General features: G+C 32.4%; 1 protein-coding gene across 20 annotated transcripts in view; it reads right to left on the bottom strand.

Annotated features, from left to right (window-relative positions):
* The window catches only part of PLCB4 (phospholipase C beta 4), a 470,050-nt gene that overhangs the window by 276,798 nt on the left and 166,922 nt on the right, over positions 1-26,330 (bottom strand). For all 20 annotated transcript variants that reach the window (XM_056813908.1, XM_056813900.1, XM_016427842.2 and 17 more), the window contains one exon: positions 18,282-18,339. The gene's annotated coding sequence lies outside the window, so the exon portion shown is untranslated. The remainder of the gene's footprint in view (positions 1-18,281; positions 18,340-26,330) is intronic.

Below are 26,330 nucleotides of genomic sequence, written 5' to 3' on the forward strand. Positions count from 1 at the left end.
AATTTTTTTGAATAAGTCCAAATCTAAACAAAAGTTTTACTTATATAGAGTCAAAACACTGAGATGCAAACTGAAAGAAAAAAATTAATCTACCTTATAGATACCAGATATCTGGACATTCAGAAATAAGAGACTGACTAAAGTTTTCACTTTTCAACCAAATATTTGTTGTTGTATTCAAACAGTCAAAGAATTGATCAGTAATGATAAAGAGTGGTCTTAGAGTTAGGCAACTTGAATTAGAAAATAGGCCCTATAATTTAAGATGGATTTTTTGGCCAATAATATTTAAATGCTCTCTTCTGATATCAGTAGTTTCTATGGAAGCACCATTAGAATGATACTGTTAGTTTGTAATATGCATCATCATCCTTACCTATTCAAACTAATTACCTCCATTGTATCTCACATCTCCCAACTGTGTAGCCAGAAATATGACAGAACAGTTAAGAACCTGTTACTTTTTTCAGAAATTTTGGTCTCTACTCTTGACACACAAATGATACACTAAAATACCTTGACCAACTAACCCTTATTTCACGGGACTATGTCTTTCCTGGAGCTTTTATTATTTTCTCCTTAACATAGAAATTCTGGAATTTGGCTATAATGATCTGGGTATTCTTTAACTTTTAATTTTTTCAATTTTTTTCCAGTGATAGATGTTAAATTTTCTTCTATTTTTTTTCATTCTTTTGAATTTGTTTTATTGTTTCCTGCTATTTCATTAATTCATTAGTTTCTGTTTGTCCAATTATAAATTTTAGGGAGCTATTTTTCTTCTTTGAGGCCTAGTACTATCTTTATTGGGGATTTATTTTCCTGCTTGAGGAATTGTGTTTCCTTTTTTAGAAATTGCTTTCTTCAGTAAGTTTTTGTTCTAAGCTATTTATTTTTTTCTACAATTTCCTTTTGTAGTTTTTCTTCTACATTTCTTATTATGTACTTTTCTTCTTTTTTTGAAGCTCTTCCAATGTTTTATTTTGGGCTTGAAATCATTTCACATTTTCCTTTGAGACTTCATGTGTTTTCATTTTTATATTCTCTTCTGAGCATGTATCTTGGTCATCTCTCTTGAAATATTTTTCAAGCATTGGGCTTTTCCTCTGACTTTTGCTCATTTTAAGTGTTTTTTCCTCCTTGATTTTGTCTGTATGTTGAAACTTAGTTCCATTCCTGGGGAGGTGGGAGTACTATCTCTCACTTATAGTGAGAGATTGACATATCATTGGAGCTATTTACATCTATAATCCCCTTCAAGTGGCATCGGAGAAATTTAGTTTAAATTCTGCTTCTGTGATCACTACCTGTATGATTCTCAGAAAGTCATTAACTCTTTCATTTCATTTCTATTTATTTGTTTATTTTTGTGAGAGTTTCTTCATTTGAAAAATTAAGGGATTGGGATAGATTACTCAAGATATAAATCATTTAAACTATTAGTGACTTGAGCTTTTGTTCTTCCAGATGAACTTTTTTTCTAATTCTATAAAAAAGTTTCTTAGTAGTTTGATAGGTATGTCACTGAATAAGAAAATCAATTTAGGTAGGATTCTCATTTTTATTATATTACCTCATCCTACACATGATCAATTGATGTTTTCCAATAGTTTAGCTCGATTTTTATTTGTGTGAAAAGTGTTTTTTAGATGTGTTCATATAATGCCTATGTTTGTCTTGGCAAATAGATTCCCAAATATTTTATACAGTCTAGAGAGATTTTGAATGGAATTTCTCTTTCTAACTCTTATTACTGAATTGTGTTGAAAATATGTAGAAGTGCTAATGATTTATGTGGGTTTATTTTATACCCTGCAACTTCACTAAAGTTGTTAATTATTTCCACTAGCTTGTTAGTTGATTTTATACTATTCTTTAAGAATACCCTCATATCGTCTGCAGTGTGATAGTCTTGATTCCTTATTGCCTACTTTATCACTCTAATTTCATTACCACTAGTGTTTCTAGTACAATAATAAATAGTAGCGGTGATAATGGGCATCCCTGCTTCACTCCTGATTTTATTGGGAAGGCTTATAACTTTCCCCATTGCAGATTATACTTGCTGATGGTTTTAAATGAATACAGCTTATTATTTTGAGGAAAGGGCCTTTTATTCCTAAACTTTCTAATGTTTTCAATAGGAATAGGTGTTATTTTTTGTCAAAGGCTTTTTGTACATCAATCCATGTGATTTTTGGTGGTTTGATTGTTGATATGATGAATTATGTTAATTATGAATTATGTTATATTAATACAATCAGTAAAATTCATAATTTTACAAGGATTTTTAACTAAAGCATAAAAACTGCCTCTAACAGGATATCTAACCCCTCCCTAAGATTGATCTCTAAGATCATGAGATGCTGACTATCCAGATCTCATGTCCAAATATGGCACAAACATCACACCCCCCTCTTTCCTGTTTGGAAATATTCATCTCTTCCCCCAGATCATATGACAGAGAGGTAACAGTCACTTGACTTGACTAAGTCATTAGTAAAAGGACTAATATGGTCTTTCCGAAATGAACTAACCAATCAGCTTTGTAATTGGATAACTGTTTATAAAATAAGGTCTATATGATGTTATGCCTTGTGATCTTGTATGGATTTATTCATTTTGTTATAAAAACCAGGTCTCAGCCTCTGGGCGTGGTCTCTTGCAGGGGTCCAACAATGTAATACATGCAAGAGAATGCTTTTATTGGAGGACTTGGCCCTCTTCCAATAAAATCTCACTTTCTACCTTGACTTGGAGAAATTTGGCTTTTTTACTTTATTTACCTAAATTGTCTATATGGAGACTGTGGGTTTCTATTTCACAACTTCATAGTGAATAATCCTTGTGATAACTTGTTGTAGCCTTTTAACTAATATTTTATTTAAGATTTTTGTATCTATGTTCATTAAGGAGATTGTTCTATAGTTTCCTTTCTCTGTTTTTGGTCTTCCTGAGTTGGGAATCAGTACCATATTTGTGTTATAAAATTGATTTTGAAAGATTTCTTTGCTTTTTTGTCAAATACTTTGTATAATACTGAGATTAGTTGTTTTTTAAATGCTTGATAGAATTCACTTGTGAATCCGTCTGGCCCTGAGGTTTTTTTTTTTCTTAGAGAGTTCCTTAATGGGGTGTTCAATTTCTTTTTGTGAAGATTAAATTATCTCTCCCCTACCCATTTTTAGATATAATCACCAAAAGCATATATATCCCACTCACACTTGAGTGCGGGATGTCTGTGACCATGTGAGATAGTGGGTGACGAATCAGAATTGACTTGCTGCCCACTGGGCAGTGCTAAATAAAGCTTTAGCTGTAATTGGTACATGTCAAATGGAAAAAAGTCACAGGAAGTGACAAAAAGGAATGATCTTTAAATATGCCAAGAACATCCTGTGAGCCAGGTCTTTGGTCTTTTGTCTTCAACTTAACATTGGAGGAGCATGGGTTTGAGATCTCAGATTGCATCCCTTTGGACTGACTCGAGGTGAGGGAAAAAAGGCTGACTCCTTTCCTAGATTTTTTGAAGGAACTAGCCTCAGAAGAGACCTACCCTCTTAAGAGAGGCTCCCTGCATTCCCAGGTCCTCAGCTACAGGCTGAAATCCCTCTGGCTATGGACTAACTAACCCTGCCTGAGTTGAACCAGGGCAAAATACTTAGAGTGATAGATATCTTACCCTATCCTGTCTCTGATTTTCTTATTTTCACTCTTTCTATATTTTATAAATAAGTTGTTAAAATAAATCTCTTTGGACTTAATTGAAATTCCTGGTGATCCTCCTCTTGAATAATCCAGTCCAACCTTTTATTAAAAAAAAAAACCCTCACATTTCTACCCCTTACATTTTTCTGATATGGGATTATTTAAGTATTCTATTTCCTCTTTTGTTAATCTGGATAATTTATATTTTTTAAATTTTCTTCCATTTCACCTACATTGTCATATTACTTGTCATATAATTGGGCAGAATAGCTTTTAATAATTGCCCTAATTTTCTCTTCCTTAAAGGTGACATTGCCCTTTTCATTTCTGATACTATTAATTTTATTTTATTTTTTTAATTAGATAAACCAATATTTTATCTATTTTATTGGTTTCTGTCTCAAAGAACCAGCTCCTGGTCTTATTTATTAGTTCAATAGTTCTTTTACTTTCAATTTTATTAATTTCCCCTTTGATTTTTATGATTTCAAATTTAGTTTTTATATGGGTTTTTTAATTTGTTCTTTTTCTAGTTTTTCAGTTGCATGCCCAATTCATTAATCTCTTCCCTTTCTATTTTGTTGATATCAACAATCAGGTATATAAATTTTCTCCTGTACACTGCTTTGGCTATACCCCATAGATTGTGATGTGTTATCTCCTCTTTGTCATTCTCATCAGTGAAATCTGTAATTATTTATTTGAATTGTTTTTTGGCCCAACAGTTTTGAAGAATTAAATTATTTAATTTCTAATTGATTTTAAATTTACCTCCCTATGAACCTTTATTAACTATGAATTTTATTGCATTATGGCTTGAGAAAGTTGTATTTAATATGTACCATGTGCTGCAAAAAAGAAGGTATATTCCTTTTCATCCTAATTCAGTTTTCTCCAGAAATCTATTAATTATAATTTTTCTAACATTTCATTCACTTCTCTTCCTTCTCTTTTATTTATTTTTGGTTCGATTTATCTAGTTCTAATAGGGGAAGGTTGAAGTTCCCTAGTAGTATGGTTTTAATAGCTATTTCCTTCTTAAGTTCCTTCAATTTCTCCTTTAAAAATATGTAAGCTGTACCTTTTGTTGTATATATGCTGAGTATTGATATTTCTTCATTATTTATTTTACCTTTTACCAAGACTTCCTTTCTTTCCTTATCTCTTTTGATCAAATCCATTTTTACTTTAGCTTTGTCTGAGATCATGATTGCTATTCCTGCCTTCTTTGTCTTAGTTGCAACCCAAAAGATTCTGCTCCAGCCTCTTACCTTTACCCTGTGTGTATCTACCTGCCTCATGTGTATTTCTTGTAAACAACATGATAGGATTCTGGTGTTTAATCCATGCTGGTATCTGCTTCCATTTTACGGGTGAGTTCATCTCATTCACATTCACAGTTATTATTACCATCTGTGTATTCCCCTCCAATTTAACTCCCTTCTTTAATACTGACCTTAATCCTTCTATTCTTTCCCTTATCTCCAGTTTTTTTGCTTTTAGTCAATACCCCCCCTTATTTCCTTCCCTCACTTCTTACTTCTTTCTAACTACAGAACCTTTTTGTGGCCCCCTCACCAAGTCTCTCCCTCCCTTGTATTTTTCCCCTCACCAACACCCCATTTCTTATTCCCCTACTATTTTTCTATAGGGTAAGATAGAATTCTATACCCCAGTGAGTTTGACTCTTCTCCCTGAGCCAATTCCAATGACAGTACAGTTTAAGTCAATCTCTTCCTCCCTTCCATTTATTGGTTTGCCCCATTTTAACTACTATGAAAATGACAAAAATATTTTAAGAGTTACAGCTATCATCTTTCTTATATAGGAATAGAAACCATTTGACCTTATTGAAACCTTTGAATTTTCCTCTTTCTCATTTTTTCTCTTGGATTTTGTATTTGGGCCTCATATTTTCTGTTAAAGTCTGGTCTTTTCTTCAGGAATGCTTGGTAGTCTTCCATTTTATTAAATGGCCATACTTTCCCTTGAAAGAATGTAATCAATATTTCTGGGTTGTTGATTGTTTGTCGACCCATTTCCTTTGATTGGTGGAATATCATATTCTAAGTCTTCCAATCCTTCAATGTGGAGGCTACCAGGTCCTATGTGATCCTGACTGGAGCGCCATAATATCTAAATTGTTTCTTTCTAACTGCTTATAGTATTTTTTAATTTGATATGGGAGCTCTTGAATTTGGCTATAATATTCCTGGGAGTTGTCATTTGGGGATTTACTGCAAAGTGATATATGGATTCTTTTAATCTCTATTTTCCCCTTTTATTTAAGGATATCACAGTAGTTTTCTTGGATGATTTCCTGTAGTATAATATCTAGGTTTTGCGGGGAGCAGTCATGGCCTTTTGGTAGTCCAATAATTCCTAAATTTTCTCTCCTGGATCTAATTTCCAGGTCAGTAGTTTTTTTTTGTTGTTTTTTTAATAAGGTGTTTACTATTTAGTTCCATATTTTCTTTCTTTTGATTTTGTTTTATAGATTTTTGATGCCTTCTGAAGTCATTAGTTTCTAATTGTTCAGTTCTAGTATTTAAAGACTGAATTTCATCTGTAACTTTTTGATTCTCCTTTACCTTTTGATCTATTTTTCTTTGTAGATCATTCTCTGTGACTTTTAATTTTTTTGCCTCATTTTTTACCTAGTCAATTCTGGCTTTCAAGGCATTATTTTCTCATTTTAGTTTATGAGCCTCTGTTTCCAGATGATGTATTTTGCTATTTAAATTCTTTTCCCAATTTTCTTCAACCATTCTTATTTGGTTTTTTGAATTCTTTTTTGAGTTCTTCAAGAACCTGAGTCTAATTCACTGGAATTTTTAAGGTGTTGCTTGATATTCTTTGGTCCTCCTCTGTTCCATCTATTTTTTGTTCTTTTTCTGAATAGAAGCTTTTAATTGTAATTTTTTTTCTTCTGTTGTTTACTCATATTTTTTCTCTCCCCCCCCCCCTTTTGGGCTATACACTTGCTTCTCTGGTTGTTTGCTGGCTCTGTGTGTTTGAGCTTTTCTGCCCTCTAGGGGCTTTTTCTCTGCTCTGCTAGTATACTGGATTTGTCCAGTTGAGCTGACCTGCAGAGCTACTGTGCCTTGAGACCAAATCCTCCCCAGTTGCCAGCAGAAGCCAAAGGTAAAGTGTGGTGGTTGAAAGCACCAATCAGCCAGCCCTCTCCTCTGCTCCTCTCTGTCAGTCATGGTTAAAACCCCAAGCCTCACATAGTGATAGCAAGGAAATCTGTGGTGGTTGCATCCCTTTCCCTGAGGTCCCACTATAGGACTGAGTCCCACCAAGAGTTTCTGCACAGTAGTTGAGAGAGGGGTGTTGGGACCTTTCTTCTTTCCCCTATACCTAAGAATTTAACCTTTTCTGCATACCTTTTGTGTTGAATCAAGCAAGAGAGTTCTGTGACTTCACCTGGTTGTTGGGATTTGGATTTCTGTCTTTTTGAAACCATTTTGTTTTGATTTGTATGGAAGGATAGTCACAGAGGATAATGTTTCTGCTATTTTTAAACTGTCACCTTGATTCTACCAGAGACTTAGGCATTTGGAAATAAAGTATGGTAGAGAGGAAAAAATACAGCCAAAAGAAATGGGTTGAGTCTCAATTTTATTTTGTATGCTAACTCTAGGTAAGTACTAACCTAACTATGTGTTAGTTCTATAATCTAGAAAATGAGGTGATCAAAAAAGATTTTTAAAATTCTTTTCACCTATATTGTAGAATTTAGTAAAATATGAATATGAGAGTCTGCATGTTGGATGTCACACTAAGATGAAATGACCATAGTAAAATATATTTTTTAAATAGACATCAATTTTGATGACCAGAGAAATTCTGCAAGAAGACAATTGTGTTGACCATTGGGTCTCTGAACTAGAACATGATGGCGGTGAGAGGATATGACAATTAGAAGGATATATAGGAAGGATCATTGCCTGACAACATTCAACTAGTGTTAAATATCAACTATGAACCTTTAAACAACATTTTAATAGTTTCAGTAACATTTTCCCGAAAAACACATTTAACAACTTTCTGAATATTTTATTCAATGGTGATCTAACAAATAATGATTTAGAATTGCAAATATATATTTACAGTTGCAAATTCTAAATCTATCTAATATATATTATAATCTAAATTTATATTTTATATATTGTTATATATTTAAATATATATAATCTTAATATATATAAATATCACAATAGATTTTTCTAATAGCAAAATATTGGGCAGAGGGAAAGAAAAAACAGTTTCTTAGGTTCCACATTAACAATATATTTAGTGAGAGTACCTTTTGGTGTCATGGTCCCAAAATGTTTTTTTAAAATAATGTGGGAATCCTAGAATTGTCCTTGGGCACAATTCCTGAATTTGAGTTTTTCTTGGAAATTTTGTCTTGGGACTAATCAAAAGTCCAATAGTGCTAAACTAGAGAAAAAAATGAGTTTTTTTTTGGGGGGGGGGATTTTGTATTATTTTTTCATGGGGATTGAGGGTAAAAAATAAACTTTGTCCCTGAAGAAAAGTGATCATTTTTCTGTGAATGGATAGACTCTAAAGGCAATTCCATAATTATTTTTCATCCCTAAATTGTTATAACATTTTGTTCATACCTCATCTATGGCACCTATATTCTACTTTGCGATTAAATTATGTGCATACATACTAGAGTGGCTCATTTAAATTTAAATCTCAAACACAGAATTTAATTGCACATAGCAAATTCTAAATAATTGTTTTATAAATTAATTTTCCTTTAAAATATGTTTTCTAGCCCCACTCCATCCTAAACATCATTTTCTAGATTTATTTAAATAAGTTATCCATTTCTCTACCAAATGGTGACTCCTATTTTATTGCTATTCCATACATGGTCTAAAAGTAAAGAGCAGAGTGGGAATATTACTTTCTTTGATATGATTTATTAAGGCAACTGAAAACAAAATGCAGAGAACTTTTTAAAAGTAGATGCCTTGCACATTTGATTTGTATTGTTGATGTTCAACTAAATCACTCAGAACTTCTTAATGAGAATTGGCTTTCCAGCTACATATCTCTCCTACTACTCTTTTGCAGTACTTAAAAAAACCCATAAAAACTGAAATATATATTTATCTTCACAATGAATTTAAATTTATTGATTTGGGGTCCATAATTCCTGCCTGTCGAGATAACTCTGAATTCTAATTCTGTCACCCAACATAATATCTAGCTTTCCTAATTTCTTGTCAGCTACAATTTTGATTAATACCCCTTTTATATCATTATCCATCATTAACAAAAATGTTGAACAGATAAATCCAAGAACCAATCCACATAACATTGCTACTAGAAATCTTTCTGGTGGCTAGATGGCATGATAGATAAAGTGCTTTGCCTGGAGTGAAAAAGACCTTAGTTCAAATCTGGCCTAAGATACTTATTAGCTATGTGACCCTTGACAAATCACTTCATATGTTTACCACTATCCCTTCATGCATAAATAATATAACAGAAAAGAAAAATGACAAAGATGGAAGAGATATAAAAAATTGGACACACATCCTACAGGTAGAGCTGTGACTTGGTCCAATCATTCTGGACAACAATTTGGGACTGTGGGTATAGGGCTATAAAGTTATATGTATCCTTTTACCAGTCATACTACTACTAGGTCTTTATCACAAGGAAATTTTTAAAAAAAGGAAGAGGGCCTATATGTACAAAAATATTCAGAGTTCTTTCTGTGGTGGAGGAGAAATGGAAAGTATGGGGATGTCTATCAATCTGGGAATGACTGAACAAATTGTGGTATATGATTATGATGGAATACTATTTATGCTATAAAAATGATAAACAAGATGCTTTCAGAAAAACATGCAGACATATGAATTGATGCAAAGTGAAGTGAGCAGAACCAGAACACCATACACAGTAACAGTAACATTGTAGCATGACTATCTGTTTATGACTTAATTGTTCTTAGCAATACAATGATCCAGGATAATTCCAAAGGACTTATAATAAAAAATGCCATCTTATCCACCTCCAGAGAAAGAAATGATAGTGTCCCATATATATCAAGGCATACTTTCCTTTTTTCTTTTCTTTATTTTGGGAGGTAGGAGTCTGCTTTCTTCTGGGACATGACTAATATGGAACTGTTTTGCATTAATGCACACATGTAATCTATATCAAATTGTTTGCCTTCTAAAAAGGGGGGAAGAGTTTGAAGAAAATAATCTGGAGATCAAAAAGAAAAAAAAACAGTTAAAAGTTTTTACATGTAATTAGAAAAAAATAATTTCCAAGGCTCTGTCCTTAGCCAACCTCTATTTATATTCTCTGGGCAGTCTTATCCATTTTCATGGCTTCAATTAGGATCATTATGCAGACAACTCCCAGATCTACCCTGTAATATCTCCCCTGAGGTATTCTATTAACATTTACTGCCGGCTATCTTCTAGGTTTTTGTGATACAAATTTTTCCTAGTTCTCATCTTCTCTGTCAAGTTATTCTTTCTCAGACTCCTTGCTAGTTCTTTCTCCATATTAAGCCCACAATTATATGGCTCTGTCCTAGTCCCCCTTCTCTTTTTCTGCTAAATGATCTTCCTTGATGATCTTATAAATTCCCCTGGATTCCATTGACTCCCCAATCTATATAACCAGTCATCACCTCTCTGCTGACCTAGTCAAACAACTTTAACAATTTTTGGACATTTCAAATAGGACAACCATAGATATCTCGGATGTATGTCTGGAACAGAACTCATTATCCTTCCCCATCAAATCCTTTTCCTTCAAGAATTTCATTATTACTGTCAATCAGAGTTTTTCCTCCCAGGCATCCAGGCTCTCAACCTCAGAATCATCTTTGATACTCATTCTTACTCCATATATCCAATCTATTGCCAAATCAAATCTTTTCTAACTTTACAAAAATCTCTTGTAGACATCCCCTTCTCTATTTATTAATACACAATTCTAGTTCTGGCCCTCATTAGCTCTCACTGTGACTGCTGCTATATCTTTCTAAGTGGTCTTCCTGGCTTGAATCTCTACACACTATAAGCCATCTTCCATTCATCTGATGAAAGGGAATTTCTAAAGCTAGGGTAGGTCTGAAGAGAAAAGGAAGGAAATAAGCATCTATTCTATGCCAGGCACTGTACTAAGTTCTTGACAAGCATTTTCTCATCTTCCCCTCTGGAGAAGGGGGGATGCTACAATGCATTACAGAATAATACAATAAAAATATATACAAAAGTTTTTTTTTAGAATGTATGCTTTAGAATAGGGGCTTATCGTTATTAGCCTTTCTATCTCTGATGCTTAGGCTAGTGGCCAGTACATACTAAATGTTTAATATACTTGTTGGTTGAGTGATATATTGCTGGACCACCACATTTCTGACTGAACTAATTATGTTCACCCTATTATACTGACTGTCCCTCATTTCGATAAATAACATAATTCTCCTTGTTAGCCCAGGCTATAATTGTAGATGATTCTAATTGTCTTTGACTTGTTCAATACCTTCTCTGGTTCTAAGTCCATTTGTTAATATATCCAGGTCTCATTTCATAAAAATTCTCATGTCTGCTACTACCTCTTTATTCATTATCACCTCACTGATTTGGAATTTCATCATCTCTTTTATGGACTTTAATTACTTAAATAATTTGTTTTCTTATATTGTTTCCCCTTGACAAATAATCTTGCATAATATTATCAAAATATGCTTCCAAATGGGCAGATCAGACCTATACATTTCATTTTTTTGATCCCAATGATTTGAAATCTCAATCCCCTGTTAAGAATTTATGTTTTTTTTCATTGTATATTCACCTTAATCTGTTATTTAAGGCAATTCCCCAATCTAAATCCAATTTACTTTGCCAAGCTCATTATACACTCTTCTTGAGTCATTAATGTTCTTGCCAAATTATAGATATTCCTTAAGTCCCTGATGAACAACAGATTCTTTGAAAATAGGGACCACTGTGGTATTTTAATATCAAGCTTATTTGTCTGCAAATTCCAGAATTTCTCTTTTCCTTATTCTTTGGAAATAAGCCAAATATGTGTCTAGACTTTTAAAAATCTATCGCATTCTTAAAGACAGTCATTTATAAACATACAATTTTGTTCCTACCTTCATCTTAAAAGAGTTATTCAGAAATAGTAATTTTTTTATTTAAATGTCTTTAGTTTATACCTCTGAGCAATCAAAGTGGGTAGGAGTTAAAACTATATTTTTTTAACCACAGGGGTCAATTTATCATAGTCTTGGATGGTCATAACACCTGGAAATGCTCAACCAACCATGTCAAAAGATTCACAACTAAAATCTAGTGATATTTATAACTTTAAAAAAAATGCTATAGAACCAATCAGGCTTTATGTGATTATTTATGCTAGAAATATGATTCTACTTGACTTTTCACTAATCATCTATATTCCTTTTCCGAAACTTATGACCTTAATTTATATCTTACAATGTGCATAACAATTCAAGTCAAGAAATATCTGAAAAACCCTACTAAGAAGTAGGGATAAACCAGGTATAAAAATAACTATAAATCTTTTTAAAGTAGAAGTTTATATGTGAACTCAAACTGATAATGGAGTCAAGGATAAAAGGAATCACTTCAGGCTGAGGGAATTTAGAAAAGTATTTCTGGAAAAATTGTTTTGGAATTTGAAGAAAGTGAAGGTTTTCAACAGGTGGAAATGTGTTTTGGGGTGAAAGAGAAAGGAGAGAATGAGTAAGAAAGGAGTTCATTCTAGACATGATGAACAAAGTATGTAAATGCGTGGAGGTGAGAGAGGATGAATTTAGGACTATTAAACATAACAGTCTGTCTAGAATAAAGAGTAAAGAAAAAAAGGAAAGATAGTTTGGAACAAGATTATGGAAAAGCTTGGATGCTAAACAAAGGATTTAGAATTTTATGCAGTAGGAAAGAAACTGAAAAATTTTCAACAGAGGCATGATGTGATTAGACTTTTATATCTGGAATAATATTTTGGCTGATGTACAAAGGACTAATTAGAAACAGAAAAAACATGGAAGAAAGGATAATAGTAAGAAGACTTTTAAGTCATAGACTTAAAGTCAGAAAACTTGATCACATCCTATCTCTAACATTTATTATCTTGGGCAAGTCATTTAAATCCCTAGAGCTTAAGTTCTTATGTCTTTAAATGAAGGAGTTGGACTAGATGCTCTTGAAGAACATTAAAAACTCTAGTTCTGTGATCCTCAGAACTACCAAGGTATGAATTAATTTGAATTTGTCCTGAGTATTAGCCATGAAAGTGGAAAGAAGAAGCTATGTGCAAGACAAAATATTTAGACTTTCTTCAAATTTTCAAGTTTGGGCACAATTGTATATTAAAGAACCATCTTTTTTCCTTTTTTTGAGGGTTTATATAATTACAAGACTCATAAATCAAAACATATGCAGAGTCAAAGAAGAATGACTGAAGTTACCCATTTTCCATTTGCAGCAAATGGAAATGTGGTACATTTTCTCTTCTTCAAAGAGCCGCTGGAACATGTTATTTTGAATGCTGACAAGCTGCTTTACTAAAAAGACATGTGGGGTGGCTTTCCTTTGGATGTCACCAAAGTGGTTTCTATTGATATTTTATTGAGGGATACCTTGGCAGGGGATATTTTCCTTGAAACAGTCTCTGGTTTCTGGTGGCTATGTAGGCAATTTGTGCACACACTCAAAATAGCTTTTGCTTCACCCCAATTAGCTTTATTCAGTTAAAAGATCAGGGTAGACTAAACTAATCAGTAACAAAAGTCAAAGGAAAAAAATAAGATAAAAGGAAGAAAAATGAGTTTTTTGGCAAGATTTGAGGGAAAAAATACCATGGTGCAGTCAGAATGGGAAAGGATAACCACTTCTGAGTCATAATCAAGAATGGAGAGGAGTACTTTCAGGCAAGACAGCTCTGAGGGACATTATCACTTGTAGTGTCAAAGAAATAGGCACCCTTAGAAGAATCACAAGGTATCATGGATCTTCCTAGGTAAAAACCAGAGGAAAAAGCAAGAGATCAGTGAGCACATCTCTCTCCAGATCACAAGCACCTTTGAAAAACTAAAAACTTCAAAATCCCAAGATATAACTCTAGAAACAGCACTGTGCCTCTCTCCTTATTCCTATGGTGGGACCAGAGCCCAAAATGAATATAAAGTTGCAAATAAGAAATAGGATGCAAAATGAGCCAAAAACAACAACAAAAAGAGCCCAATCATGAAGTTACTATGTTGAAAAGGAAAAGCAAGATAAAAACTTAGAAGTAGACAGTAAAGTCAGAAGCAACAAAAAAAAAAATTTTTTTAAAGAAATATGGACACAAGCCCAAAAAAAGAATTCTTGGAAGACTAAAAAAAAAAAATTCAAATGAGTAATATAAGAAAAATTCAGTGAAGAAAGAGAAGCAATGAAAAAAGAGGTTCACAAAAGGGTGAATGCAATAACTCTTAAAAAAGCAAAATTGGCCAACTTTTTAAAAAGTATAAAAATTTCTGATGAAAATAACTTATTAAAAAGCATTCCAGGAGTATATATTGATCACATTTTGCCCTGGATTGGGCAACTTTGGATATATTTAATACTTGCAGATCCCCAGCTTTAACTTCCCCGGAGAGCTTAGAATAACTCAATACCTAATACCCCTAAAAAGCAAGCAGACTAGAATGGAAGAAAGAGCAAACAAACAAACAAAAAAATCTAATTGTAAAAAACAAACTATTATAGTGACAAAAATACTCAAAACACAAGTCTAGAAAAAAGTGAATAAGAATACCTTCATAATCAACCTAAAAACGTAAAAATCAAACCTAAAAAAAAAAAAGCTTGGGCACAAGTTCAACTAGAATTCCTAAAAGAGATGAAGCAAGAACTTAAAATAGTTTTATAAATTAAATACATGTAGAGAAAAAAATAAGTGAGAGCTATAAAAGTAAGAATTAGAAAGCGAATAACCAGCTTTGAACAAGAGGTACAAATTCTTACACAAAGAACTAACTCCTTGAAAATTAAAATGGACCAAATAGAAATTAATCCATTAGACAAGAAATATTGAAACAGTCAAAAGGTTTTTTAAATAGAAGAAAATGTAATTTATCTCAAAAATGAATGGCCTGAAAAACAGATTGGAGAGATTATTCAAGAATCCCTTGATTAGCTGAAAGTCATGACCCCCCCCCCCAAAAAAGCCTAAAAACTATATTTCAAGAAAACTGCCCAAATTTCTTAGAAAGGAGGGTAAAGTAGAATGGAAGAATTCACTGGCCACCTCCTGAAAGATACCTATAGAGAAAAAGGAAAGAAATCAGAGAAGGGAGAGAGGCAGGGATAAGAAGGATACACAAAGGGAGGGAAGAGTCCTAAACAAAACAAACTTGATGTACAAAAATATTTATAGTAGCTCCTATTGGGGGGTTGGGGGGGAAAGAACTGGAAACTTGAATGAGTAGCCAGGAGCTGGGGAATAGCTAAAAAAAGTTAAGATATATAAATGTGATAGAATAGTATTTGTTATAAGATATGATGAAGGGAATAATTTCAGAGAAGCCAGAGAAGATATATTTGAACTGATGCAAAGTAAAAGTAAGTAGAACTAGGAAAGTAGTTTATATGATGCAATAATTTAACAAAGTCAAATAACTTTTACATACTTGGTAATTCTGATTGATGTAATGATCAACCATGATCCAGAAAAGTCATGATGAAACATGCTGTTCATCCCATAATAGAAAGGTGTCGAACTCAGAAGAATGTAAATTGAGACATATTTCACACATTTTTAATGTATTTGAGCAATTCAGGGATTTATTTTTCTTGATCATGCATATTTATAATTGAGGTTTTCTTTTCCATTATTTCTCAATTGGGAGAGGGAAGTGAGAGAGAAAAGGCAGATTTTAATCTATTTTTAAATATATATATGTATATTTTTTAAACTGTATAAATTCAGGATAGAGATCAAATTTGATAATAGTACACAGGAAAAAGGCCTGAGAGAGATTCAGCTGAATGCAAACTCAAAAAACCCAAAAGTATGATATAGTAGGATCCAAAATAGCAATTTAAAAAATATCAGTTACTCTGAGTTTATAGTTCCAGATTCACTGAGGATATCCAAAAGATGACAATCATGTAAATTCTGAAGGAGATCTTATGCATGATTCTTTTAAAAACAACTTTTGAATTACAATTGGGTGAATGTAATGTTTTACAATGGCCAAATGCTCCAAAGGCAGGAGTGGTGGAAGAAGCAGACATTCAATATAGAATATGGAAACCTTATTCCTTAATTGTAATCTTGGTGACAATGGAAAAATGTGCTATTTGTACCTGAAAAGGCTTAAATGCAACTACTGAGTATGGGAGGGGAAAGTAGGAGTCATAATTTTTCCCCTTCAAGTTTTTAATTTTAAAATTTCTTGCTGAATAATACATAGGTATTTAATGATGATATTGACACTCAAATAAAATAATATGTAATGACCTTTGCAAACTTTAAAGTGCTATATGAGTGGGAGCTATGATTATGATGATGAAGATGACATTGACATCACAGTTATGGAGAATTTTAAAAGTATATAACTTTTTATAAATCTTAAAACACTTGGCATGGAGGACTTATAATACTATATTTTATTTTTAAATCTGTGTGTAAGACCAAAGCAGTAATTAGAAGTAAGCAGTGACTGTACAAACCGAGGAGTTAAAGTGATGGACCTATAAACCTCAGACCCTGCCTGCTGTGGAAAGAATAGGTTGCAATTATTCCTCTACACTGATTTAAATCACTCAATACTCCCACCTCACTTTGCCTGTTAGAACACAGACTATGAGTCATCTCTTGGGAATAATACAAGTACACCACACTAAAATTAGATAAGGGAAATTTACCAATAAATTTGCTTTCATAATACTTATTAAGTTCTGATATCTTGATAAAATATTGGAAATTATGAGGTACCTTGTACCTATTGCTAATATGTGATCATTAACCTTGATGGAAGTTTTCTGAAACAAAATTTGCAGAGGTAAGGCAGGAGAGATCTGACTGCAAGTTACAATTATAAAATGAATATTCACTAACTCAACATAAACCCCAGGTGAAAGCCAAAAACCAAAGGTAGGAAATTTAGAAAAAGAAACAGAAATTTTGCAGGATTTTGAGTGGAAAACAGGACAATAATTGCAGGATATTAGTTTATTCTTAACATATATAATACAAATAAGGATAATATTTAAGGACAATAATAAACAAGACATATTTCTATATGTTTATTTATGTTTTATATAATATTTGACACATATATAATATAATATTAAATATATTTATGTGGATATAAACACAATTTCCTTCTTAACAAAAAGTTGTATCACTCAATTTTTGGAAATTGGGGTAGGCAAAAAATACATTTACTTTGCCCATAATTATACTTTGAGAGATGGCAGAACAGAGGAGAAATAACTGGACTTCAAGAAAGGAAGAAATGAGAGTAAAAATCCTATCTCTGACCTACAATGCCTATGAAAAAGTACTAATTCAGTTAATTATTATTATAGATAAATTACATATAAAATATATGAATAAAATATGTATAAATGTATAAATTATATATCATGTATGAATAAAAAATAAATGATAGATAAAAATAAATTATCATTATTATTAAAAAGGACTAAATAGCCCAGGCAACTCTTTAAAATTGTTTCAGAGAAGTCAACAGACTGTTTTAGTAAAAAAGTGTTTCCACCTGAATTAGATCATAGGTCTGGTCCAAAATAAAGTTTACATTTTATGGTACTTGTGGTTAACAAAGTGCTCTATTACTTTATTTCATTTGAATCTCACCAACGTACTTCTACAATAACTGGTAGCAAAAGCAACATTCTAATTTTCTAGATAAGGAAAGCAAGATTCAGAGAGAATAAGTAACTTGCCCCACATCACACATCTAATAAGTAACACAATCAGGGCTTCAATTCTATTCCCTGCCCCCAAATATAATATTTAAAACTATATTAAACTGTCTCCCTGTCTCAAATAAACGTGCTAATCCTTCACATACTACCGAAGGCCACATGAAGTCGATCTTTATATCACCCAAGCATTAGGCATAATTAGATATATCGTGATATAAAATATTCTGGATATAATTGATGTCTAAAACTTCACTCATAAATAATATTGTGCACTACAATGAAGTGTTTTTATTTAATAAAAGGACAGAGTTTGTTACTCCATTATCCTAATCTTTCTTCTGTGATTGATTATTTATACATTTATATTTTCTTCTTACAATTATTTCCCCTTGGGAAATGAAGTACCCTAGGCTATATTAAAACCATTTTATTAATTATAATGGTACTTATATTGATTCAACAAGCATTTATTATGAGTGTACTATTTGGAGTACAGACATTTGGAGAGATAAAAGAATTTCAACATAGTCAAGACAAAACACAATACTTTAACTATCAAGTCTATAATGTATGTATTTCAGGGATGTAAACAGTACTTACAAAGCAGCTCTTGATAAAGTGAGATCAATGGTCAGTCAAGAAGAGGAGAACTTCTTCTCTGAAACATGAAGTCATACAAAGATTGATATGAAGTTTCTTTAAAATTCACCTTTCCTATACCTTCTTTCCACTTCAAAAATGGAATTGATAGTAACAATAGAAAATCAGTTTATTGCCTTGAAAAATTAGTTCCTATAACAGAAAAACTATGGCAAAATTTTAAAAAAAATTTGTTGTAAAAGTACATATTTTAATGTTATTTATAATCTAAATTATCAATATCTCATTCCAAAAACACTTAAATAATTTAAAATACTGAAGAGCAGGCACACAGAGCAGACAAACAATAATAGTTTGTTCATAATCTCCCCCAAATCAACATTTATGGGTTCCTATTCTCTCATTTGAAAGCTACCTCAGATAAACCTGTATTTTTCCATCTATTGAGTTAGCAGATTAGCTGAATATGGAAAAGTTGTGTTTTTGTTGGATGTTGACAAAATCAAAGATTACATAGATATTTCATGAACTATATATATATATGCATATATATATATTTGTACTTTATTAGCAAAGAAAAAAAGGATTGTTGTAGGTTTGGTTTGATGTTATACCTCTGTTTTCTTGAGTTTCAGGTTTTAAAATTCACCCTCCATTTTTTCAGATCCAGGTAGTAAATATAAAGGTAAATAGGAAAGAAAATATGTAAGGACGTGACTTTAGGGAAAACTGCACTTCTGCAGTATGTGAAAAGTTGTTGGAGTTTCTATGGAAAAGTTGTCACAAAAGGTAGAACAATGCATTGTCTGTCTCAGAAAAGTCACTGTATTTGACCTTGTCCTTAAAATCTCTGGTCCATACCCCATCCTTTAATCACTGGCAATATACCCAGCATCTCACAGATCCTAAAACACATAGTTTTTCAATTCAATTTCACAAAATTAAAGACGGCCAGGCAATAAACATTTATTTATTAAATATTTACTTTTGACAGGTGTTATATTAAGTTCTGGGGATAGAAAGGCAAAAGGGGTACCATGCAAGTCTTTCTTAAGGATTCTCTCAAATTCCTGACATTTAAGTCAGTTTCCTTTTAACAGTGGATTTTTGTTCTTTGTCACTCTCAAAGTGTAAAGAAAAGTAGTGTAGAGTAAAGAAGAGGGGACAGATTTTAATTTTGATCAAAGATCAGTCATCAGAATAGATACCACTAAATGCAGCCAAGTATTTAAAGTGTTCTTCTCCCTAATGGTGATCTGCACATCGGTAATGCAATAGGGCATGGGGACGGGAATCAAGAAGACTTGGCTTCTTATCTCACTTCAGAAAAAAAATTACGTGACCTTGGACAATACATTTAACTTCTGTTTCAGTTTCCTTAACTAAGAAACAGGGATAAGCACTGTGTTAAAAGTCTTTCAAATATTAACTCAAGTGACCTTCATGACAACTCTGTAAAGTAGGGACTGTTTTTATCCCTGTTTCATAGATGAGGAAACTGAGGCAGTCAGAGGTGATGTGATTTGTCAAGGGTCATACAGCTAGTCATCATGATTATATGTTATGACATTTCATATATTTAAAGAATATTGCTATATGCATCTTGAGAATCTCTCGTCTATTAATACAATTTCTTTGACCTGTCCTCAAAAGTGTTATTTACTGAAACTTTAACTATTTTTTGTTCCTTTCTTCTGGGACTTCTCTGAGTAAACATTCAACAGAAAATGTGGAAACTGAAACTTCATATTCAAAGGTCTAAAAAAAATTGAATATAGACAATTTCTTCTTGCTATATTTCTTTTCATAGAGGTCAGTCTCTGGGTTGATTATTGTCAAGTTGCAATATCCTAATGTAGGTTTTATATTAAACTTAAAGATGACCTCTAATCCTTTGCTGACAGGGTGCATAATCTCTCCTTCATGATCTTGTGTTTCCAAACTTCTTAATTACTTCTCATTGACTTCTATATTTACACCTCATGAATTACAGCAGGTTATTTAGAGAGTTACAAAGGAAATACTTTAATAGAAAGAGTGATATCACATCTAGGAGTTTACAATCCTCATTTCTTGATAAGTATGTCATGTGGAAACAAATTTAAAAATCTCCTAAAAAAAAAGATATGTAACTATGCCCTAATGCATGAGGCTGAAGCAAACAAAAAAATAAAAAATGCACAATTTTTCCACTGTACTTTGTATCACATAGCTAGTATTGAAATGGCTTTTTAAGGTTTGCAAAGCACTTTAATAATAGCTAAAATTTATAGAGTACCTCCTACATGCTAGGCACTATGCTAAGAGCTTTATAAATTTTATTTCATTTGATCCTCACTACAACCTTCGAAGGTGGGTACTTTTATTACTGCCATTTTAAAAATGAGAGAATTGAGGTTGTGACCTTAACCAAGGTCACACAGCTAAGAAGCATCTAAGGCTATATTTGAATCCAAGATTTCCTGACTCTGGGTCTAGAACTCTATCCACTCTAACAATGAATAGCCATTCACTAGCACATTTATGTGGATGATTCCCAACATAAAGGGTAATTCCCAAGAAATTCTATTAAACCTTAAAAGGAAATTCTCCGAATAATTCTCAAATTAAAACTAATATCCATATATTCTTTTTCAAATTTTATTTAATTAAGAAAAATTTTCCATGATTACATGATTCATGTTCTTTCCCTCCCCTCCTTCCAACCCCCTTCCATAGCCAAAGCTCAATTCCACTGGGTTTTACATGATCAAGAGCTATTTCTATATTATTGATTTTTGCACTAAGGTAATTGTTTAGAGTCTATATACCCAATCATATCCCAATAAACCCATGTGATCAAACAGTGTTTTTTCTTCTCTGTTTCTACCCCTACAGTTGCATCTCTGGATTTTAATATCTATATATGCTTAATTTTAAAAATAATATTAATGATGGTGCTTTCAAAGAGAAGGAAGCAGGTTATCTAGAAAACAAATAGAGGTATGGCATCACAAAATCACTAGTAACTGTAGTAAAGAGAACTCAATTAAGTTGTTATAATAATAAAAATTATAATAATAACTCAAAAAGGTTGAAATGCTGCCTTTTGACCATGGTTCCAAATGGTTTTCTGGTGATGCCCAAAGAATCCCATTAATAGAAAAATATTCTTTTTGGGGGGGACAGTCCAGGACTGAGGAGGTTATTAAAACTGTAGGGTCTAATTGCAATCTAATTAAATTCAACTGAAACTTAATTCATATATACACTATACTCAGATACCTTACAATATTAGAAATCTAACAACAAGGAGAGAAGTATAGCATAATAGCATTTGGAATCAAAGGACCCAAGTTCAAAACTTGTTGTTTGTTTTTGTTTTTTTGTTTGTTTGTTTTTTGCCACTGACGAAGTCAACTCAACTCACTGAGTCTCAATTTTGTTATCTGTAAAAATGAAAGAATTGGACTAGATCAAGCATTCTTATCCAAGGGCTATAAAATTGTTCTTGAAATATTTTCATAATACTTTGATATAATTGGTTTCTTTTGCAATTCTCTTATTTTGGTTTTAAAGGTTGCCTAAAGGGTCCACAACACAAAACAAGGTTAAGAACCCTGCACTAGATGATAAATAAATTAACAAGCATTTATAAAGTGCTTATTATATAGAAGGCAATATGCCAGGAACCGGTGGCACAAAGACAAAAATTAAATCGACCTCAAGTAGCTTATAGTCTAAAAGGGGTTAGAACCACATGTGTGTTTAAGTAGAATAAAGCAAAGTAAAATTGAAGTAATGTGGGGGATCAGGAAAGACTTTATATAGGAAAAAAATACTTGAGCTACATATTGAAGGCAGTGAGAGATTCCAAGATGTGAAGATGAGGCAGGAGTTTATTTTAGGCATGTTGGATAAACATAGAAACAGGTAAGAAAATGTCATGTATGAGAAACAACAAATAGGCCAGTGTGACTAGACTCTAGAGAGTGTGGAGGAAAGTGATAAGTAGTAAGGCTGAAAAGGTAGATTTGAATTAGATTGTGAAGACCTTCAATGCCAAAAAGGAGTCCCCATTTTTTCTTAAAGGTAAGGTGGAGGGGGCAGCTGGGTAGCTCATTCGATTGAGAGCCAGGCCTAGAGATGGGAGGTCCTGGGTTCAAATCTGGCCTCAGACACTTAACAGCTGTGTGTATATTTAGATGGGTGCAAAGGTAGAAAGGACAAAAACATTCCAAAGACTCCTGACTCTCTACCCAGAAAAAGAAGAAAATGGAAAATGCCTATTGTCCAGACTATGCTATGTAGTTGAGTAACCTAAAGAAATGGTTTATCAATGTATCCATCTTGAATAAACACTATAGATGGGCAATGAACTGGGCCAAGAATGTGCCCTTAGGAAATTGAATATTATTTTTCATTACCAGAAGCTTTTCTCTGAAATGGAAGCCCTTCTTTTTTTTTTTCCAATAGCTTCCTTCCAGTGCTAAATATGACTGACAGTCATTAGCTACGACAATCTCCAAAGAATAAAACTGAGATCAGTATATGGGGCCATTAAACCTTACCCAATGGGTTGGAGTAGGCTGCATCAATGATTACATAGTAGAGGCAATGAAAGGAATGTATTTGAAGAAACTTATGACTGAAAAAGAAAGAAGAGTCAGAAAGAAGAGTCAGTCACATAGTAAGTGAGAGAGAGATGGATTACTGGTATTCATAAAATTTCAAGACATCTAATGGGGGGCTAGATTATTGTGTAAACCTCTTGTGGATGACTTATGGGAGAACACAGATGAGAGAAAGATAATGGACAAAGACTGGTTGCAATTTCTGTATCAATGAATTATCATCACTTTCAAACATCAAGGAAAATGCAGTTTCTCTTTCAGAAGTGCTGAATGGTAGCCTATTTATGATTCTAATGTTACAATGGAATGACAGCAATAATATATGCACATGAAAATGTCACTGAATTTAATAAATAAAATTAAGGGAATATATATCAATTAGGGAAGGGCCAGACAAATTATGGTATGTGAATATAACAATACTATTGTGCTATAAGAAATGGTAAACAGAAGTGTTTCAAAGAAACTTAAAAAAGACTTATATGAAATGATGCACAGAGAATGAAAAAGAACCAGGAAAACAACTCATACAACAAAACTGTTAAGCACTTTGCCTAATTTGGCAGAGCTGGGATTCAAACCATATCTTATAATTTTTACATATTTCTGGACAATATATCTGAAGAGAAAAAAATTTGAAATTTTATGGTTTGTGATTAGTATTGTAATGTAAATTAACAGTAGCTAGATATGGTGATACATATCTGTAATCCCTGGTATTGGGAAGGCTGAGGCTAGTGGATCTCCTGAGCTCTGAAGTTCCACACTACAAAGGGCTAAATTGATCAGCATCAACACTGGATTTGGAATTAATATAATGAGCTCTGCTGGAAGTGGGGGGTGGGGGGGTCTACCAGTTTGCCTAAGCAAGGATGAACTGGCCAATGACAGAAACAGGGCAGGTCAAAACTCCCATATGCATGAGAATGAGATTAGACTATAAAGAGTCCCTATACAAGATGGGGGGGGGGTGCAGTTTGAGGGGGGGAAAACTGTTCTCAAGGTGGTTATTAGATGCTTTAATTTTTTTTTAAATCCAGACTGAATAGATTTGTCAATAGGACAATCAAATAAAGGAATGCTCTAAAAAATAATCACAGTTTAACCTTATATAACTTGAGAAATCATGGGTTAGATTGATGAGTATTTTCTTCCAGCACATAATAAAATACTTTATAAATAACTGTTTGTAAAACTATATCAAATTACCTCTTAAAAATTAAAATTTTTCATGCTTCACCAGGGCAATAGCATTTGATCACATACAATCTTAATATATCTATTTATACTTTTTCAAACTTGCCAATTCTATAAATCCTTTTACTGTTATTCTTATATAAAGGTTTCAACTCATACTAACTAGAGTTGAAAGCACCACAAAACAGCTGTTTAGTATAGCAGAGCATTTATAGTATCTCCATTGGTTAACTATGCTTAATAAAGATGAGAATAGAGGAATTCTTACGGAAGGTCTTAATCACATTCTTATGTTTTACTAGTTGCCACAGGTAGACAATGTAGTATAAAAGAAAAAAAATGTTGATCTTATATTAGAAACATATCAAGGAATAAATCTAGCTTCTAATTCTAACTACTTGTATAACCATGAACAAAGACTTTAACAACTTTATCTTTAGTTTCCCTCATGGTCAAATTAGGAAAATCATTGATATTTTTTTTTTCTCGTGTATATAGGTCAGACTAGATAGTTCCTAATGTCCCTTTCCTTTGCATTGTCAAATTCTAGGATTCTGTGATACCTAATCATACTGATATGAGGATCATATGAAAACTCGGGAACAAACCATTTCACAAGCCTTAAAAGTCCTATGTAAATGTCAGCTTTAAATGTTATTACTGCTACTTTCAAACACATGTTCAGAAAAATAAGCATTTGCTATTTCCTTTAAATTTCCATCTAACTACAAACCTAAATTTGATTTAGGGCTAAGTGTCAAGACTAAAACTAAGACTTAGTTTCATTCTGTCCAGTTTTACTGGAATAGGGGATGTGTAAAGTCTTATAAATCACACTGCAGAATAACTCATTAAAATTTTGTTTAAAAAAATCAAATCATTATTTTCCTTCCTATATTGCCCAAAAAACAATTTAGTGAAGTCTTCAGGACCATGGAGATATACAATAAAAATAATTAACATTTGAATAACACTTTTGGAGAAGTTATACCTTTTGTTATTGGCTAAAAACTATTTTGCTGTAGCTTTCTATATCTGGAATATGTTGACCAAATGTCTCCAGATGGAACATCTTTAAATTGGTCCACAAGTGTTATGGAGAATGGAGCCAACTGAAATGGAGCCTATTGAATGGAGCCAAAATAGGAGGAGGGATTCTCTTTCAATGGAAAAGCCAGAGAGATGTCTAAAAGAATTAATTATAAGAGAACCTTCCAAAATATATGAGATCAGACAAAAGAACACTTTGAGGAAAATATATGTCTCTAAGGGTATATCTTGATAAAAGAGGGAAAGAGCAGATAAAAAAATTGGACATGAAACTAAGAATCTGGAAAAGGAACAAATTAAAATCCACAATGAAATATCAAAATGGAAGTCCTGAAAAATCAGATATGAATAAAATTAAAAGTTAAAAAAATTCAACTAATAAATAAAAGTAGGTGCTGGATTAATTTATAAGACTATCCATTGGTTTATTTGATTTTTTTAAAAAGGAAGAAAACCAAATTACTAGTCTCAAAAAAATGAAGAGTGAATAAGGTACCAGTTAAAATGAAGTTAAAGTAATTATTGGGAGTTATTCATGTTATGCATATATGTAATATGCAATGTATGATTATATATTACAAAAATACTATTGGGAGTCCAATTCTGTGCATATAGAACTGACAGCCTAAGTAAAATGGCTGCATATTTACAAAACTATAAACTGTCTATATTAACAGAAGAGGAAATAGAATATTTTAAATAATCTACCTTAGGAAAAAGAAATTGAATAAGCAATAAATGAGGCCCCTAAGAAAAAAATCTACAGGACCAGATGAATTTACAAGTGATTTCTACCAAACATTTCAGAATAACTAATCCCAATATTATATAAACATTTTAAAATAGGTAAAGAATGAGTGCTACTAAATTTCTTTTATGAAATAAATATGGTTTTGATACCTAAATTAGGGAGAGAAAAAACAGAGAAAGAAAATTATGGACCAATTTCATTAGTGAATATTGATGCAAAAACTTCTGATTAAGTATTATCTAGGGAATTATAACAATAAATCGCAAAGACTATATTTTATGATCAGGTGGAATTTATACCAGGAAGGGTGTAAATGGTATAAGGGCTGGTTCAATATTAGAAAAACATTCGGTATAACTGATCAGATCAATAACAAAAACAACAAAACTCATATAAGTATCTCAAAAAAGAAAAGGCACTTAGGAAAATATAACATCA

The sequence above is a fragment of the Monodelphis domestica genome, chromosome 1 (assembly GCF_027887165.1).
Source record: "Monodelphis domestica isolate mMonDom1 chromosome 1, mMonDom1.pri, whole genome shotgun sequence".
Taxonomy (NCBI): domain Eukaryota; kingdom Metazoa; phylum Chordata; class Mammalia; order Didelphimorphia; family Didelphidae; genus Monodelphis; species Monodelphis domestica.